The sequence below is a fragment of the Dermochelys coriacea genome, chromosome 10 (genome assembly GCF_009764565.3).
Source record: "Dermochelys coriacea isolate rDerCor1 chromosome 10, rDerCor1.pri.v4, whole genome shotgun sequence".
In the NCBI taxonomy this organism is placed as follows: Eukaryota; Metazoa; Chordata; order Testudines; family Dermochelyidae; genus Dermochelys; species Dermochelys coriacea.
Genome location: NC_050077.1, coordinates 48989412 through 49008066, shown reverse-complemented (window position 1 = coordinate 49008066; position 18655 = coordinate 48989412). Strand labels below are relative to the sequence as shown.

The 18655-nt window shown below is 48.6% G+C and overlaps 1 protein-coding gene across 1 annotated transcript in view; it reads right to left on the bottom strand.

Moving 5' to 3' along the window:
- Nucleotides 1-18655, bottom strand: part of LINGO1 (leucine rich repeat and Ig domain containing 1) — a 470336-nt gene that overhangs the window by 173734 nt on the left and 277947 nt on the right. Inside the window, exon 4 of the mRNA XM_043493665.1 lies at nucleotides 7293-7486. The gene's annotated coding sequence lies outside the window, so the exon portion shown is untranslated. The remainder of the gene's footprint in view (nucleotides 1-7292; nucleotides 7487-18655) is intronic.

The following is an 18655-nucleotide window of genomic DNA, read 5'->3' as shown; positions in this document are numbered from 1 at the left end:
CACCCTGGTCTATCACAGTCTTTGGAGAGGGGCCCAGATAGGTGCAGGACTGTGAGGAGCCAAACAGATTTGTTTTAAGGGAGGAGAAAAGAACAAACTTCCCCTCTCCCATCAGCATTTCTCAAAGAGAAGAATCAGTTCAGCCCAGTGTAATTGCAGCATTGTTCCATTTTTAATTAATGAAAGAAAAAACTAATCATTGAATTAAACTTCTCATTACTCCAGCTGAATACCCACTAAGTAAATTTAATTACTGTATGGATTGGGTCTCTCCTGGCCTATTTCATTAGCTGCTGATAAAGACGGGAAAAGGAGAATGGGAGAAAGGAAGCCAGAGGTAAATGACTCAGCAGAAGTCAGAAGGCTCCCAGTACCAGCTAGGACTCAGCAAGCTGGTTTGGGAAAGAACCTCCCACTGCTGCCAAAATAGCCTGGGATGGTTCCTCGAAGGATAAATATTCCTCCTTTCCCCAATCTGCCTCCTTCGCAGAGGAAAACTCAACCATTTCCTGGCTTTGCACCATCGTTAACCAAAGTGGGAGATCCACTGGGGTTAGAATCCCAGCCACCCTCTGCTCCTGTTGAACGTCTCTGAAATACGGGAGAGTTCTCTGAAGGAAGGGGGCTGGCTAGCAGATTGTTCAGGATTCATCTGGCGGGCTGGTGCCTTGGGAGATAACCCCTGTCTTTCTGCAGCCGGATACACTCTGCAGTGATCTCACTTTTTGAACACATGCACATAGTCCCTGCACCTGTGCCGCACCCTCTGGACAGGAGTGAGGTGAGGTCCCTTGTTTAGCGTCACTTCTCCACCCTGGTTAGCAGGGACCACTCTTGCAGCTGTAAAATTAACTGCTCTCCAACCCCGGCTCCCCCTCCCCTATCCATCCCTCATGGGATTTTAAGGGTGTAGATCAGAGGTTCTCAAACTTCATTGCACCACAACCCCCTTGTGACAACAAAAATTACTACATGACTCCAGGAGCGGGGACCAAAGCTTGAGCCCGCTCGAGTGCAGGTGGGGGAATCAAAGTCGAAGCTCAGAGGCTTCAGACCCAGGCAGGGTATCTGTAACCTGAGCCCCGCCATCCAGGGGTGAAGCCCCCAGGCTTCGGCTTTGGCCCCGGTAAATCTAACACCAGCCCTAATGATCTCATTAAAACAGGGTCGCGACCCACTTTGGGGTCCTGACCCACAGTTTGAGAACTGCTGGTCTGGATGGACTGAGATGCAGCCAATTCCTACCAGCTCAGTGGACAAGGAGCTAATTGGGGTTCCGGCTCACACTCCCCCATGTGGTCCTCCTGCTGGGCAATAGATAGGGGCAGCTTCTTACATTCGGTCTACATGTGCCCCTCGCTTTGGCCAGCCTTTGCTCCTCAAACCCAGGCTCAAGGCTGGGACATTTGATCCCTCCAGACTTGACCAGCTCTGAAAGCGGAGCTGAGGTTTAACAGGTCATCACGCACAGGGGCTGAGAGTCAGCACGTTCCGCCTCGAGAAGGAGTTTGTGGTAATGAAAGGGAGGGATGTATATTAAAGCAGATGTAAAATGCTTATGGTGTCCTATCACGTTGTTGGATAACAAGACAACCGGTCAGCTTCATCACATTTTCAGCCTGTGCCAGGGTGGGAGTGTTGTCAGCTTTTTAATACTGTGCATTTGGGGCAAGTGGCACAGCTAGGAATGAGTTATGGGTGGCTCCTCCCAAACAAGTGGCAATGAAATCTTGACAACACATTCCAGCACATATTTTATTTATGCCACATTTCCAATCCTTTATCTCTGTCACGTTCCCTCTGATTTTCCCCCTTTCCCCCTCACTTTTGAAATACATTACTTAATGTGGAAACAATATTGTCACCAAAAGCAGAGGAGTTTAGTGACATCTGCCAAGAATTTCATGTTAATGTATAAGATGGTTTGGGAAGCACAGGAGTTTGCGTGTCAGTTTCCATGACCACTTAGGTGGCAAAAATGTTGACATGGTTACATTTCAGATTGCAGGAGGCTGGGATGGAATGGGGGAGGAGGTTAGTGGATAAATAATTTGTGTTCTTTCTTCTCTTATTAAGCAATCCTGGATAGTCAACCAAGCAGACAGAGTGGTCAAAGATTCCAGCAGCTAAAAGGGATGTTACTTAATGGGCAACCCTGGATCATGCCACTGTCATTGCTGCAGGAGGAGGAGAGAGTGATGTATTTGCATGCCCTCAACGAGGTATCTTTTGGTATTAGGATACCAGTTCGTTCTCAGTCCACATGAGGCTGTCTGGGTGGAGAATGAGAGGGTTCTCTAATGACAACAGTCTAAAAGCAAAAGACATTTTGGGGTGAAGGAATTTCTCATTCCCATGACCTTACTATACCCTCTGACTCAGGCCCAACCTTAGATGTGTCTGTGCCTTGGGTTATGAATTGTTTGGCCTCCCTTCCATGCATCAGCAAAGCAGACCCCACATCTATTTCCCTTGCCTATTTCCTGAGGCATCCTTGTCTCTTTTTGCCCCTGATCTCCACAGCTCTCTGGGATGGGCTGTGGAACTTGTCTTCTGGATTCTGGTCTCCTCAGATGGCCCATGCTTCTGAGGGTGGTGCCCTGGTGCACAGAACCTTCGGGCCAGGCACAGGTGCTTCATGCAGTGGAACTCCCCCAGCATTACTGTGCCCTCTTGACATGGGGCACAATGAGTGGCTGCCCATCCAGCCTGTGCCTTGCCCGTCCCTCCTTTGATGCGGGTGTTGGGTCATCCACCAACGCTGGTTGCAGGGTGGGCAATGTTGGCTCTAATCCTCCTTCAGCAGACCACAAACCCAAACTCGGAGGATCATGGGAGTTAAACAGGCCAAATCATTTTGCCATGGCTTCTTAGAGGACAAGACTGTTTTGTCTCTGCCTGCAGTGATCTTACCGGCCCTAATCCCATAAATGCCTTGTAGCAGAGTCACTGCAATAAGACAGTAAGCTGAGCCTGAGCCAGCAGTTTCTCTCACAGCTTTATCCCAGCTCTTTATCCAGTGAGTGCTGGCCTGCCATCAGAGCAGAGCAAGATCCTGAGGAGGAGATTAGCCTCCCCTACTGACTCCTCTGGCAGAGAGGGGAGGGTCACAGCGGCGCGGGGAGCGTAAAGGTCAGGCTGAAGGCCAGGCTTCAGTTAACACGATTTAGAAGCATTAGGCCTGCTGAAAACATGGAGATAAGCCAGCAATGGACTTGGTGGTTATGATGTGACTTTCATAAAAGCTCCATGGCAAAGAATTAAATAGGCACGTGGGTGCCCTGTTATCTGCACTCCTCAGGGAGCGAACAAGGCTAGCCAATTCCTTCCAAGTCTGAAGCCCCAGCATAAGCGGGTGTAATTTTGACTGGGACAGGACCGGCAGCCACTTAAGTCAGAGCTGACTGTGATCCCTGGAAACAGAAAACTTCCAGCAGCAAGTGCTTGTGGGAAGCCTCGAGAGCTAGAGTCTAGGCGGGGGCAGGGTGCTTTGGGGAAAAGGTGGCTGCATCTGGCAGTGCATTCAGAGGCCGTCACCTGGTGAGCCCAGCATCACTGCATTGTCCTGAGTGAGTGCTAGGGAACAGACTCACGTTCATGCAGTGTTTTGTTTTTTCCTTCCCGCAGCACAAATGTATCCTCTGGGCTGGGGGAAAGTCTTCTCTATAGCTGAAGGCATCCCCTTTGACATGCACAAGGCAAAGGCCAGATTAAATACCGCTTGATTTGAACGTACCACCTGGTATAACCAACCTTCAGGTGTGGTCAGACCACCTGACATATGGCTACATCTGCTCATTACAGCTTACTCCCACAGGGTGCTGCCAGACCCCCACCTCTCACCCCGATCTCCCCAGTCTCTGGGAACTCTGTCCTGCCACACACAGGCATGTGGTAACACCCTGTCAGTTCCTTTGCTATCTCCAGGCCCTGGAGCTCCTCCCCACGCACGTGCCTAAACTAGACTTAAGCTTTTTGCCTTGTCTAAATTTAGCTTCCAGGAGCTCTTGCTTGCAATCCCCTATGTCACTGGTACAGCACGTATTGCAACCACAGGCTCTTTCTGAAATCTCTCTAAAAACAATCCATAGTATATGGCTCATAAGATCTGACACCCCCACACCCACTAGGCAAATACCCTCACAGTTTTCACTGTCATTACATTCCCAGCCATCTACACAGTATTTCTAATGACAAAACTCCCTGCTACCACTACAACCTGTTCACTGAGCATGCCTGGCTCTCCTGCTCCTAGAAGGGATGCCTTTTAAGGAATCTGTCCTTCTTTCCATTCCTGCTTGGTCTCCTAACATAAGAATATGAGAATGGCCATACTGGGTCAGACCAATGGTCCATCTGGTCAATATCCTGTCTTCTGATAGTGGCCTGTGCCACATGCTTCAGAGGGAATGAACAGAACAGGGCAATTATCGAGAGATCTATTCCTTGTTATCCAGTCCCAGGTTCTGGCAATCAGTGGTTTAGGGACACCCAGTGCATGAGATTGCATCCCTCAACATCTTGACAAATAGCCATTGATGGACCTATCCTCCATGAATTTATCTAATTCTTTTGTGAAACCATTTATATTTTTGGTCTTCACAACATCCCCTGGCAATGAGTTCCACAGTTTGACTGTGCATTGTGCAAAGAAGTAAATCCTTAAGTTTGTTTTATACCTGCTGCCTGTTAATTTCATTGGGTGACCTCTGGTTCTTGTGTTATGTGAAGGGGTAAATAATACTTCCTTATTTACTTTCTCCACACCATTCATAATTTTATAGATCTCTATCAACTCCCCCCAACTCCCAAGTTCTCTCTTTTCTAAAATGAACAGTCCCAGTCTTTTTAATCTCTCCTCATACGGAAGCTGTTCCATACCCCTCATCATTTTTGTTGCCCTTCTTTGTACCTTTTCCAATTCTACTATATCTTTTTTGAGATGGAGTAACCAGAACTACACACAGTATTCAAGGTATGGGCAGATTCTGGATTTATATAGCGGCATTATGATATTTTCTGTTTTATTATCTATCCCTTCCCTGACAGTCCCTAACATTGTTAGCTTTTTTGACTGCCAATGCACATTGAGTGGATGTTTTCAGAGAACAGCTGATTTAGACTCCATCATTTTGTATGTATAGCTGGGATTATATTTTCCAATGGGCATTACTTTGGACTTATTGACATTGAATTTCATCTGCCATTTTGTCACACAGTCACTCTGTTTAGGGAGATCCCTTTGCCACGCTTCACCGTCAGCTGTGGACTTAATTATCTTGAGTAATTTTGTATCATCTGCAAATTTTGTCACCTCACTGCTCACCTCCTTTTCCAGATTATTTATGAATATATTGAACAGCACAGGCCCCAGATAGATCCTTGGGGGACCCTGCTATTTACCTTTTCCCATTGTGAATAAAGGATTGAGGAAATGAGCTGAGAGGTGGGTCCCACCTCTGCTACATCCCTGTATGCTGTAGCTATTCAATCTTTCTCTGTCCTTGATCCACCAGTTCCGTAACCATTCCTTAGGCTCTCAAGGCATCTAGCTAGCTAGACCTGCTTGTACTGCAGTCACAATGCATGTCTCACTTGGCAGGGAGCATGCTGAGAAATAAAACTGGGTAACCCCTTCGCCATCCTGACTAAATTGCTTGCTGGCCAGCTACCTCCACTGGCCCCTAAGTCTGTGTTCGCTTAGGTCCCCTGTACCTCCCCATAGTGACACCATTTAATGTGTGTCCCTGCATGTTCTAACCCCCAGCTGTGCTAGCCACTTCCCTCTGTTTGTCCCCTCCGCGCTTGCTCAGATCCCTAGCACCCTCTGGCCCCATCTCCATTTTGATAAAGACTCACATAATTGGCCAGGACCCTCAGCTGATGTAACTGGCCTCACCTCATTGAAGTCAATGGAACAACACCTAGTTACTGTGAGGATCCGGCCCTCTGCTCCTGTCCCACTCCATTGCTGGCTTCAGCTCAAGAAGGAGGTGGCCCTGGTGTACCCTGCTTGCTGGCTGGAGTTTGTGCCAGACAGAAGAATGACAAAACGTGGGGCAGAGAGCCCAGCGTGTCTGTGCCTTGGGGAGTGACGTCTTCAAGCCTCTATGGCAGTAGGAACAAATCTTGGTGCTTTTGGACCTCATCCATGCTCTTTGTGCCGCCTCCTTCTATGGCCACTCCCATCCCTCCCCATCTTTAGTACCCCTGGTGACAAATAGCTCTGTCCACTCCTAGCTTCCTCATTTTAAATGAGGCCCTCAGACTTTTGAACCCTGCCCACGGTTGGGGAAATCCCAGCTCCACTCTGCTCAAGGATGGGAAACTCCTTGAAGCTGGCACCAGCAGTTTCTCCTGTTCCCCCAGGGCCATGTCTGAATAGCCTTGCTCAGCAAGAGCAGTCCCATCAATTTCAACGGGATTACTCCTGGAGTTAAGATGCTACTCAGTGGGTCAACTCCTCAGCTGGTGTAGATCACTGTTGCTGCAGTGAAGTCAATGGAGCTATACCAATTTACACCAGGTGAGGATCCAGCCAAGAGTGAGTCAGGGTATCACAATCTGGCCCTCAGTTCAGCTGGTCCAGATAGTTCCAGTTCATTGACAGACCAGCGTTGCACAACAGCACCTCTGGCCCTCTGAAGGACAGCCTCTCCTCCCAGAGCAGTGGCCTGGGATGTGGGAGACCCTGGTTCATGTCCCTGCTCTGAATATTTGACTCTATTGGGCCCAGATAAACTTGCCCTCCTACTCTCCCCACCAGCCGCCAGCCCTCTCTTCAGTAGCTGGCTGGTGTGCCGGGCAAGCTGCCTAACTCAGAGCCACATGACACCCGGCCTCTCTCTCCAGAAGCTCCCATTCACCAGTCACATTGTGACACAGCCTGAGGCATTCACCATGGATTCAGCTGAGCCTCACCCAGGCCACCTCCTTCACTCACAGCTGCCTTGGGGTTCCCTTTGTCCACTGAGCTGGGACCTCAAGGATCCTGCCTTAATCCTCCTCAATCCACCTTCCTCTCCCCAAACCATTCGTGGACTAATCCCTGAAGTACTCAGGACACCACAGCCTCTGGCTCAATCTCAGGAGGTAGAACTGGACTCCTGTGATCAGACCTGGACTTGGCAGTCCTGCCTGTGAGAGGCATTATGGGGTCTGGCTCTCAGAAGAGCTTTCATTTCTAGTGAGGAAAGTACAGGGCTGCCCAGAGGTCTGGCTACTCCCTCCCATTGCAGCACATGAAACTCTACATGAAAAGGAGGCGAAAATGAGAAAAACAGGGGACCTACCGTCTTGACTGACCTTCACAGCCTTGCCATGCAACCTCAGGCAATCTCCCAGGCGGAGGAAGAAGATAATGGCTCTGGCCCAGAAGTTTCACGCTGGAATGATGGGACTGGCTTGGCCAAGCTAGGGTGTCATGAAATCCTATTCACAGTGCTGCAGCATCTGGGGCGACTTGTCCAATTCTGGACATGCTTTCCTGCAAAGCAGGACAATGCCAAAAGAGTGAACACGAGCTGAAGGGAGAACTAAAGTCACGCAAAAGAAGAGGAAGAGAATTAAAAAGAGGAAGATGGTGGTTCTGCTGGAAAGTCAATCCTGTTACACTTCTTGGTTCAAAGGCCCAGATGCTGACTAGAATTAGAGAATTCTGGGATTTTAATCTATTCACACACATGGGGGAAAGCATTAGTTCGAAAACGATTCAGAAATGGGCCCTAAAATCCACCTGCAATCCATTTCCCTTGCGGAGCTGTAGAGAGCTTGTTTTTCCAGTGCATTTCAGCTAATCTGCTTGACCTCTAGCAGTTCCCCACTGACACTGGGATAAACCTGGGAGTCCCCTAATGGCTTGGCTCTGGTATGAAATCCACACCTCTGGAGTTGCAGGAGGAAGTCTAAAAGGCAGGACTTAATAAACACCTCTCTCTTGGCTGTGTTTGCAACATCACACTCAGCAGGGTGCTAAAACAGGAGCTGTGGCAGCTGGGGTCGCGTAGGGCCCTGCAGCTCCTGCTGGGAACACCTTCATTTCAATAATTAAAAACAATTGTGTGCTGCTTCATTGACTCTTGCCATCCAAGTATTCACCTTAAATACATGACCTGTGGCCACGGGGAACCATTGCCACTGGCTGTTTCAAATCTAGCCTGGTCCAGTCTGCGACAGATCTTTTTATGGTGGGAAGCATGGAGCCTAGCCCTGTGTGTGTCTCACCCAGGGACCAGGCCCAACCCCTGCATGCAGGGGAATGCTCTCTCCTAGCATCCCAAGCAGATGACCCCAAAAGGGATGAGGACATGACCCATCTCTGTGCAGAGAGGGGAGTGCACGGCACTGCACAGAAGGATCATGCAGCTTGCACATCCACCCTAGGCTCCGTGGGAGGAATTGGTACAATCCCTCTTAGAGTTCCAAGTGGGGCAAGGCAGCTCTACTCCACATCACCACCACCCAGAACTGCATCTTAATGGAACAGTCAAGCCCAGGGTTTACAACAGGGTGAACAGAATCCCATGGGCCATGGTACCAAAGACCACTGAGAGATCTAGCTGAATCAGCAATCATGACTGGACTGTGCCATCCTCTGTGAAAGCCCTGCATCCAAGGACCATGGGAGGGTTTCCCTGGATAGCTGTAGTGGTTGGAAATATGAGTCCAATGGCTGCAAGCCAAAGCAGACATGCAGACAGGGTCAAGGTCTTTACAAGTTCTTCTTTACTTTCCCAGCAAAAGGCTCCCTGGCTGTTGCCCTCCCCTGCTTAGAGGATATTTAAGCACATGTTTATATGCAGCACAAGTAGAATAGGCTTCCTACATGTCAAAGATGTGATCAGAGAGATCTAGTAGTCTGGGGAAGAGCCTCTCATGGGAAGAAGCGGAAGCCCCACTGCTTGCATCTTTTATAACTCCATTGGACAAAGCTTGACAGGTTACGGTAGGGAATAGTCTTGAAGGGAACGGACAAGATGATCCGATATGAGGAGGCTGTTTCCATCTTCAGTGTTTCTAGCGTGTATTTAAATGAAGTATCAGAAGGAAGGGCAGTGGGGGGGAAGCTCCCATTGGAAAGTACATTTACATAATAGAAATGAACCCGGGTGACTCCCGTGCTCCAAGCACCCATAGGTAACCGCATGGTGCAGTAGCTGCAGAGTTAGAAGACCTGGTTCTGATCCTATCTCTGGGGTCTACCAGTTGCTCTCTCACCTTAGGTAAAACATGTCACTGCTGTGCCTTGGTGCAAACTTGGGGTAATGAGACTCAACCACTTCTAGACCTGGACTGAAAGGGCAATGTCTAACTACAGTGACAGGAGGCCTCCGGGAGCAAGGTACATTCATGAGCGGGTGACAGTATGTTTGGGAGGGAGGATGTAATAAAATAATAATCAGCGCTAATATGTCTCTTTCCCTCTTCAAAGTACTATCCGCACATTGACTGAGTAACCCTCCCGACAACCCTGTGAGTGGCTAAGGGTTATAATCTCCTCTGCATATGAAGGGAAACTGAAGCAGAGAGGAAGTTATGTGATTTGCACAAGGTCACAGAGGGAACCGGTGTTAGAGCCAGGACTAGCATTCGTGAGTACCTGGCGCTCAGCCACCTGCTCAGTCTATTAGATAACTCCTCTGTCTCTGCAGTGACGGTTTTACTATCGTCTCACCCTCTTCTCAAGGTGCACTGCTCCATCTGGTCTATAGTCAGGGCTTGTTTGCCAATGGTGATGGTGAACATCTACATACCAAGTACTGCACATGTGCTACAAATAGCAAAGGGCTCTTGCCAATAGGTGGCACTCTTCAGTACTGAACCAGCACCCCAGCATGGATACAAGATTCGTCACAGAGAGCTGCATGTACCTTTCCTGGAGTAACCCCTGGACCACGCGAAACTCACCTGGTTTCATGTTCCATCAAAAACCTGACCCTGAGCCCAAGGAGATAGCGTGGTCTAGTGGATAGGGTCATTGGCATGAGAGTACTCTGGAGATCTGGGTTTCATTCCTGGCTCTGCCACTGCCCTGCTCTGGGACCGTGGACAAGTCACTTGGTCTCCACACTGCCTGGAATGATGGGTTAGTGGAATATATGGGCTAAAGATGTTAATATTAGATAGTCGCTGTCCAACAGTAAACATTGCTAACAAGGTTCAGGGTTTGGTCTACTCAGCCTGCTTAGTGTCATGGCAAACACACCATAAAAAATCCTTTTAACTTTTTATTAAAGATACAGAAAAGAAGGAAGAAATAGTCAAAGCATTTGAAATATAAAGGATTATGTGAGGCTTTCATTTTAACAGGACCCTTTGTTCCCTTTAGCTGGAGAGAATCTTTAGAGGAAAAAAACCCTCAATTGAAGGTCTCTTGGGTGGTACCAAAGATGGTAATGACTGTCTTTTGGGGAAAAGAGACAAAGTTAGTTGAGACGGGCTGCAGCTGTTGTTGTTAAAGTCTGATTCCATTTCACCCAGGCGGTGTGTGGGATTCAGCTGGAGCCGGTAGAGGTGGCGATGTTATCTGGGTCCCTCTCTTTGGCCTGGTCAGGTCAAGACTTCTTTCAGGATCAGGAGGATCAGGAGATTGTGGGGATGGCAGCCATGATGGTGAAGCTTGCTCCGGTAGCCAATTTTCCCCCCAAAGTCCCTTTCTTTAAGGACCCACAAAGGGAGTGGGGGTGGAATAGCCCAGCCGCTCATTATTTTATCCACTAACTAGGCCTAGTTTCCAACACCCCAATTTTGGTTCACTGATCTGGTTCAACACTTCTCTTGTTTTCTAAGCATGAACTTAACACAGTCCTTAAGTTATATCAGTAAACCTTTTTGTTTGGACTAATTCAGTCTTCCTTTCATACCTTTTCCCACCAACATTTGTTCTTATAGGATATTGTGACAACTTATGAACTTACACTTTACAGAGTAGCAGCCGTGTTAGTCTGTATTCGCAAAAAGAAAAGGAGTACTTGTGGCACCTTAGAGACTAACAAGTTTATTTGAGCATAAGCTTTCATGAGCTACAGCTCACTTCATCGGATTTATTCAGTGGAAAATACAGTGGGGAGATTTATATACATAGAGAACACGAAACAATGGGTGTTACCATACACATTGTAACCAGAGTGATCACTTAAGGTGAGCTATTACCAGCAAGAGAGCGGGGGAGGGGACCCTTTGTAGTGATAATTAAGGTGGGCCATTTACAGCAGTTGACAAGAACCTCTGAGGAACAGTGGGGGGGGGGGGATAAAAATGGGGAAATAGTTTTACTTTGTGTAATGACCCAATCACTCCCAGTCTCTATTGAAGCCTAAGTTAATTGTATCCAGTTTGCAAATTAATTCCAATTCAGCAGTCTCTTGTTGGAGTCTGTTTTTGAAGTTTTTTCGTTTAAGTATTGCCACTTTTAGGTCTGTAATTGAGTGACCAGAGAGACAGAAATGTTCTCCAACTGGTTTTTGAATGTTATAATTCTTGATGTCTGATTTGTGTCCATTTATTCTTTTACGTAGAGACTGTCCAGTTTGACCAATGTACATGGCAAAGGGGCATTGCTGGCACATGATGGCATATATCACATTGGTAGATGTGCAGGTGAACGAGTCTCTGATAGTGTGGCTGATGTGATTAGGCCCTATGATGGTGTCCCAGGAATAGATATGTGGACAGAGTTGGCAACGGGCTTTGTTGCAAGGATAGGTTCCTGGGTTAGTGGTTCTGTTGTGTGGTGTGTGGTTGCTGGTGAGTATTTGCTTCAGGTTGGGGGGCTGTCTGTAAGCAAGGACTGGTCTGTCTCCCAAGATCTGTGAGAGTGATGGGTCATCCTTCAGGATAGGTTGTAGATCCTTGATGGTGCGTTGGAGAGACTTTAGTTGGGGGCTGAAGGTGACGGCTAGTGGCGTTCTGTTATATTCTTTGTTGGGCCTGTCCTGTAGTAGGTGACTTCTGGGTACTCTTCTGGCTCTGTCAATCTGTTTCTTCACTTCAGCAGGTGGGTACTGTAGTTGTAAGAATGCTTGATGGAGATCTTGTAGGTGTTTGTCTCTGTCTGAGGGTTTGGAGCAAATGCAGTTGTATCGTAGAGCTTGGCTGTAGAAAATGGATCGTATGGTGTGGTCTGGATGAAAGCTGGAGGCATGTAGGTAGGAATAGTGGTCAGTAGGTTTCCGTATAGGGTGGTGTTTATGTGACCATCGCTTATTAGCACCGTAGTGTCCAGGAAGTGGATCTCTTGCGTGGACTGGTCCAGGCTGAGGTTAATGGTGGGATGGAAATTGTTAAAATCATGGTGGAATTCCTCAATGGCTTCTTTTCCATGGGCCAGATGATGATGTCATCAATGTAGTGCAAGTAGAGTAGGGGCATTAGGGGACGAGAGCTGAGGAAGCGTTGTTCTAAGTCAGCCATAAAAATGTTGGCATAGTGTGGGGCCATGCGGATACCCATAGCAGTACCACTGATTTGAAGGTATACATTGTCCCCAAATGTGAAATAGTTATGGGTGAGGACAAAGTCACAAAGTTCAGCCACCAGGTTAGCCGTGACATTATCGGGGATACTGTTTCTGACGGCTTGTAGTCCATCTTTGTGTGGAATATTGGTGTAGAGGGCTTCTACATCCATAGTGGCCAGGATGGTGTTTTCAGGAAGATCTCTGATGGATTGTAGTTTCCTCAGGAAGTCAGTGGTGTCTCGAAGATAGCTGGGATTGCTGGTAGCATAGGGCTTGAGGAGGGAGTCTACATAACCAGGCAATCCTGCTGTCAGGGTGCCAATGCCTGAGATGATGGGGCGTCCAGGATTTCCAGGTTTATGGATCTTGGGTAGCAGATAGAATACCCCAGGTCGGGGTTCCAGGGGTGTGTCTGTGCAGATTTGTTCTTGTGCTTTTTCAGGGAGTTTCTTGAGCAAATGCTGTAGTTTCTTTTGGTAACCCTCAGTGGGATTAGAGGGTAATGGCTTGTAGAAAGTGGTGTTGGAGAACTGCCTAGTAGCCTCTCGTTCATATTCTGACCTATTCATGATGATGACATCACCTCCTTTGTCAGCCTTTTTGATTATGATGTCAGAGTTGTTTCTGAGGCTGTGGACTTGCACTTGTTTATTACAGTTGAACTCACAATTAGGGCAAATTTTTAGGCCCATTTATCACAACAGGCCCTTGTGGGCCTCTAGGTGTTACTGCAATACACACAACAATAAGCGTGTTGAGAGGTTTGCACAAATCTGGGACCAGTTTTGAGCAAACGGGACAACTTATGGTTCAAAACGATAGAAACTAGCAGCTTTGCATGGTTTCAGCATTAACCTAGGTGAAGCTTGGCAGCTGACGGTGTTCTCTGAATTTGGGGTTTGTTCAAACCTCAGATTCGAAGGGTAACTTGGGAGGATGAATGAAAAGCCTTCCATTCTACTTAGTTCTAATTCCTGTCCCAGATTGTCATGCAGTGTTGTAACTGTGTACTCCCACCTTCCACTTGTGAGGGTCCAATACACCATTTCCAGGGTGGGAGCTGCCATTCCTATACTCAAACAACACTGGGATCCTTTGGGATGTAAAGTGCTATGGGAATGCAAGATGTTATTGTTAGACATCTTTTAACAGGGTGAGCATGGTGGAAGTTCTATTCATGAGTCAAAAGCTTTCAGACAATTTAGGCACAGCAGAAGGTCACTTTGCTAGTTAGGTGGAACATGGGTGCTATAGTTAGAGATGAGGAAACCAATTCATGGAAAATTGGATGTTCTTTCTATGAAAATAGGAACCGAGACCTGAACCTTTGACCCGAAACTTTTATGAAACCCAGAAAATGTGTGCATAGTTTCTTGTATGTTTTATTTTCACTCAGCTCCCCGCTCCCTGATTCCATCCAGTCACAGACGGTATTACACAAACGGTAATACTTCTAACCCAGCCAGAAACCAGGAAGTACCAGAAATGGTGTGACAAATCGTGTTCTTGTTAGATCCCCAGCCTGATTTCATGACCAAAGAGGATTAGATAAAACTAAGGATAAACATCCCAACTGAATCAAGCTATCCGATGTTCAGCCACAGCTACTGTATGGGTAACGCAAAGATAGATTCATGTGTGTGGAGAGGTGTACATGGTTTGAGAAAACTCTCCTTGGCACTGGGTCCTGCAAAGATGCAGGATTTGTTCAGGATGTTGGTGAAACACAGCACTTCCATAGGAGCAGGAGAGACACTGGCTGTCTGCAGTGGGGAGTCTATCAAATTAAACCACATACAGTCAGAGGCAGGCCTTGAGCCAAACTCAAACCTCCCCAAAAGTTCTTAGGTGTTGGGATCAGATGTTACGCCTATCTTTTCCTCAAGCATTGTGCTGGCATCCATCGGAGTGAAGAAGGAGACAGAAAATCTAAGCAGTAAGGAAATAAAAAGCACCAGTGTGGCAAAGCAAACTGGCTGCCCATCCCGGAAGACATACCATAGGTTCAAATATGGCTCAGCTCACAAATGGAAGAGCTTGGAGATCTCAGTATCATCCTAATGGACATCATATATTAAAAAGAAAATACTATTATTTGTATTATGGTAGCCCCAACTGAAATAGGGGCTCTAGTGTCTGAAGCACACTACAATGAGACACAGTCGCTGCTCCCAAAACTTTACAATATAAACAGACAATGGGTGGGAGGGGAAACTGAGGCACAGAGCAGTCTTGTCTAGGATCACACAGCCAGTCAGTAGCAGAGCTGGGAATAGAACCCAGGTCCCCATCCACTGGACCATGCTGGGTCAGCCAAAGGGCAGTATAGTGGGGATGCTAAAAGTCAGGAGACAAGTGTACTAGCAAGACCAGGCAGAAGTTCATGCTAGTCATGGAGGTTGGTGGTAGAGGTCAGGAGGGGCTTTGGCAGAATGGACAGCAACACAGTACAGAGCAGCTTTGTTGTGTATGGCATTGTTGCTTTTTACACACACTTTATCCCAAAATGTTTGAGCGAGTTACAATTGCAGGGATAAATCCAGGAGCAGCAGCAGAAGGGCAGCAATCAGTAGCATATACACTGTACTATAGCAATAGGCACCTCCATACAATGCAAGACAGAAGCATGAGATGTAGGAGAACTATGCAGGCCTGGGAAAAGAGACCTATGTGTAAGGACTTAGGGTTGAAAGAACAGGATTGCTGGACATCAGCTGAGCTGTGAGGGGTCATTATAGGCATACGGAACAGTGGGAAGGCCATGAGTGGGGTGCATTGGCAAAGCTGTATGGGGAGCTCAGGACTGGTACTCTAGGAGTGAGTGAGCTGCTTAGCAGAGCGGCAGGAGGGCTCAGGACTGGAATCACAGGAGTGCTGCAGGGCATACTGGAAGAGCTGAATCAAGTCCCATGGCTGCCTAGGGGCCTAGCAGTGGAGTGGCAGGCAGTGGTGTCAGGGGAAGCTGTGTGGGACACTCCTGACACCTGCCTGTGCCATAGCTGGCTCTAGCCAGGGAGATTGGTCCCTCATGTTTGTGAGCAGATTTAATGTGCAGGATTTAACGTTTCTGAAAAAACGCCCTGGGGACTAACAGGGCTTTCTTGTGGCTGGCAGCTGAATGGAATAAATCTATCCACAGGGCATAAATTGTTTAAGCAAAAATCCCTCTCACTTGAATATTTTGGAAGAAAAACAGTAAAAAACCCTCCTCTTTCCTTCCTTCAAGGTCAAAGCTGTTATTCTCGTCCATGGAGGAGAAAAAGACCTTTTACAGGCAAGTTTAGCCAAAGAAAACTAAACATTTGGGAACTGGAGTACATTACTGCCTTCACTGATCTGTCTACTTATATTAGGCTAAATATCTCTGTTTAATGGGGAATTATCATTTTAAAAGGCAAATTATACAAGGATCCCAGCACCATGGTAGATAGGAAATGTCCGCACTGTTAGGAATAGCACATTGCTCCTGTGACAGGCTACGGGGTAAGGAAATGAAGCATGTCCAGATTAGCAGCCACCGCTGCATGGCACCCACTAACGCCATGCAGGGCTGCCTGGAGAAAGATGGAGCAGGCTAGGTTAGGCAGGACAGCACACTCAGCGTCACTTATCCTCACTCTGGGCCACAGGGGTGGAGTCAGCATGCTAGGTCGGGCAGGACAGCATGCTTACTCTGGGCTGTAGGGTGGGTGGAACCAGCTGGGCTAGGTTACAAAGGAAATGGCTCCCCGCATCCCCTGGCCTCATTTGGGGCTGTAGAGAGAGGGAGCATGCTCATTTCTCCCAGGTTTCCAGTTGGACTCTTGGGAGCTGGAGCATCTTTAGGTTATGAAGGACCCTATCCTCAGCACTACCTGGGCTTGTGCTGTGCTGTAGGGAGATAGAACCTGCTCATAAGGGAAACGTATGGACTAATCACTAGGGGTGCTTTGCTCTTGGAGATCTGTCCCACACAACCTGGAGAGGCTTTGTCCACATGCATCTAGCACAGGGGCAGGCAAACTTTTTGGCCTGAGGCCGCGTCGGGTTTCTGAAATTGTATGGAGGGCCGGTTGACATGGCCTAGCCCCTGCCCCCTATCCGACCCCCCCTGCTTCTCGCCCCGATGGCCTCCAAGTGACCCCTGCCCCATCCACCCCACTCTGCTCTCTGTTCCCTGACTGTCCCCGGGACCCCTGCCCCATCCAATCACTCCTTCTCCCTGACTGCCCCCAGACCTACCACTCCTAACTTCCCCCCGCTGCCCCATCCAACCTCTCCTCTCCTTCCGGACTGCCCCCCTGGGACTCCTGCTCCCATTCAACCCCCCCTGTTCCCCACCCTCTGACCGCCCCGACCACTATCCACACCCCCAGCCCCTGACCACCCCCGGAACTTCCCTGCCCTCTATCCAATGCCCCTGATCCCTGCCCCCTTACCGCACTGCCTGGAGCACCGGTGGCGGGCGACGTGGCTGTACCATGACAGGCAGCTGCGCCATGCAGCACAGAGCACAGGGTCAGGCCGCGGCTCTGCAGCTGCGCTACCCCAGGATCTTGCAGCCCAGAGCATTGCGCCGGTGGTGCAGTGAGCTGAGGCTGTGGGGGAAGGGGAAACAGCGGGGGCTAGCCTCCCAGGCCAGGAGCTCAGGGGCCGGGCAGGACAGTCCCGCGGGCTGGATGTGGCCTGCAGGCCATAGTTTGCCCACCTCTGATGTAGCACAACATAAGGAAATGACATGTTACTACAGTCATTAGCCCATAAACGGTGCAGGTGGATAGTACCAGGAGAGAGACAGTGCTCAATGGAGAACCTGTTTGACTTTAAACCTTGATCCAGATCCAAGTAAGATGTTTCCCTTAATTTATTTTGCCTTTAGAGAAATCCATTACAGCTTTACAGACCATCAGGAGAGGGCCAGCCTCAGTCACAATGAGGTCCTATTCAATACAGACGTGAGAGCATTAAGGTAGAGACAGACCCGCCAGCTCCCGCTCCACCCTAGCATGGGAATCATACAGAGAAAGCCCCGCTCTCTCCAGCACCACTACCTGAGAATGCTTTTCCTTGTTTAAACTTCAGTGACTTACAGCAATGTTCAGTAGAATTTCTATACAGTAATGGCAGACACAGTCCAAACGCACCACTGACAATAGCACCATCACCACAAAAATATCCCTATGCTAAGAACTAGCTGGTGACTAGCTCTGAGCACTGGAAAAAAGGCACAAGAAGCCTCCTGCTCACTTTGGCATGAGTCCCAAAGGAGGAGGTCTGGGGCCATGTGTCCAGCCCTTCCCACAGAGCTGAGCATAAGTTGTACTGTCACAAGGTGCTGTAGACGCTGCTCTGTTGCACACTCCCATAAGGGGTAATGCCTTTAGTCACCCTTGATGTGGAACTGGGTCTAGCTGATCACTGAATGTGGGATCAGGAAGGAATTTCCCCTCAGGTTGGATTGGCCTTGGAGGGCGGGCGCGGAGGGGGGAGGGGAAGGGAGGAATTCGCCTTCCTCTGCAGCATGGGGTAGGGTCACTTGCTGGAATTATCTGGGTATATCTCACTTGAACAATTTTCTGCCATTGCAGGGGCCTTGGTGCATCTTGCTCCCTCCTGCTCTTTGCCCATGGCATATAACAGATTAGTCTCCTGTGGGCTGTAATATCTTGGTCTAATTTCAGCTGTTGGTTTGGCGGGTGCTAGCTGGGTTCCTGGCCTGGGAGACAGGCAGTCAGACCCAATGAGCCAGTGGGCCCTTATGGCCTTAAATTCTACATTCTATTATCTTATTAGGCAATGGTTTACATGCCACCATCCCACTCTGAGCCTTACACCATGGACCTGCTTCACGCCCACAACTACAGCCCTCCAGCCTGCTTCTGACCCTCGGTTTTGTTCACTCATGTAGAATTACTCTCTTTTTATTCCTTCTTAGCAGAAATCAGTCACCCCAGGGGATGCCATGCACTGTCGCTGGGCATAGAGGGGGCAACACTGCACAGGGGCAATATGGGGCCAGGAGAAAGGCCGGTCTCCTGGCAGAGCTGGTGACCAAGTGATGTTTGCTGTCAGGCATGACTCAGCCATGACTTGGGTAAGGATGACTTGCGCAGGGGTTAATGCATTGTCTGTCATCCTCACTTCGGAGCTGTGTGTGTGGGCCTGCACTTGGGAATGGGCCTTGGGAACACACACTGTCCCAGCGCTGTGGTTCTCTGT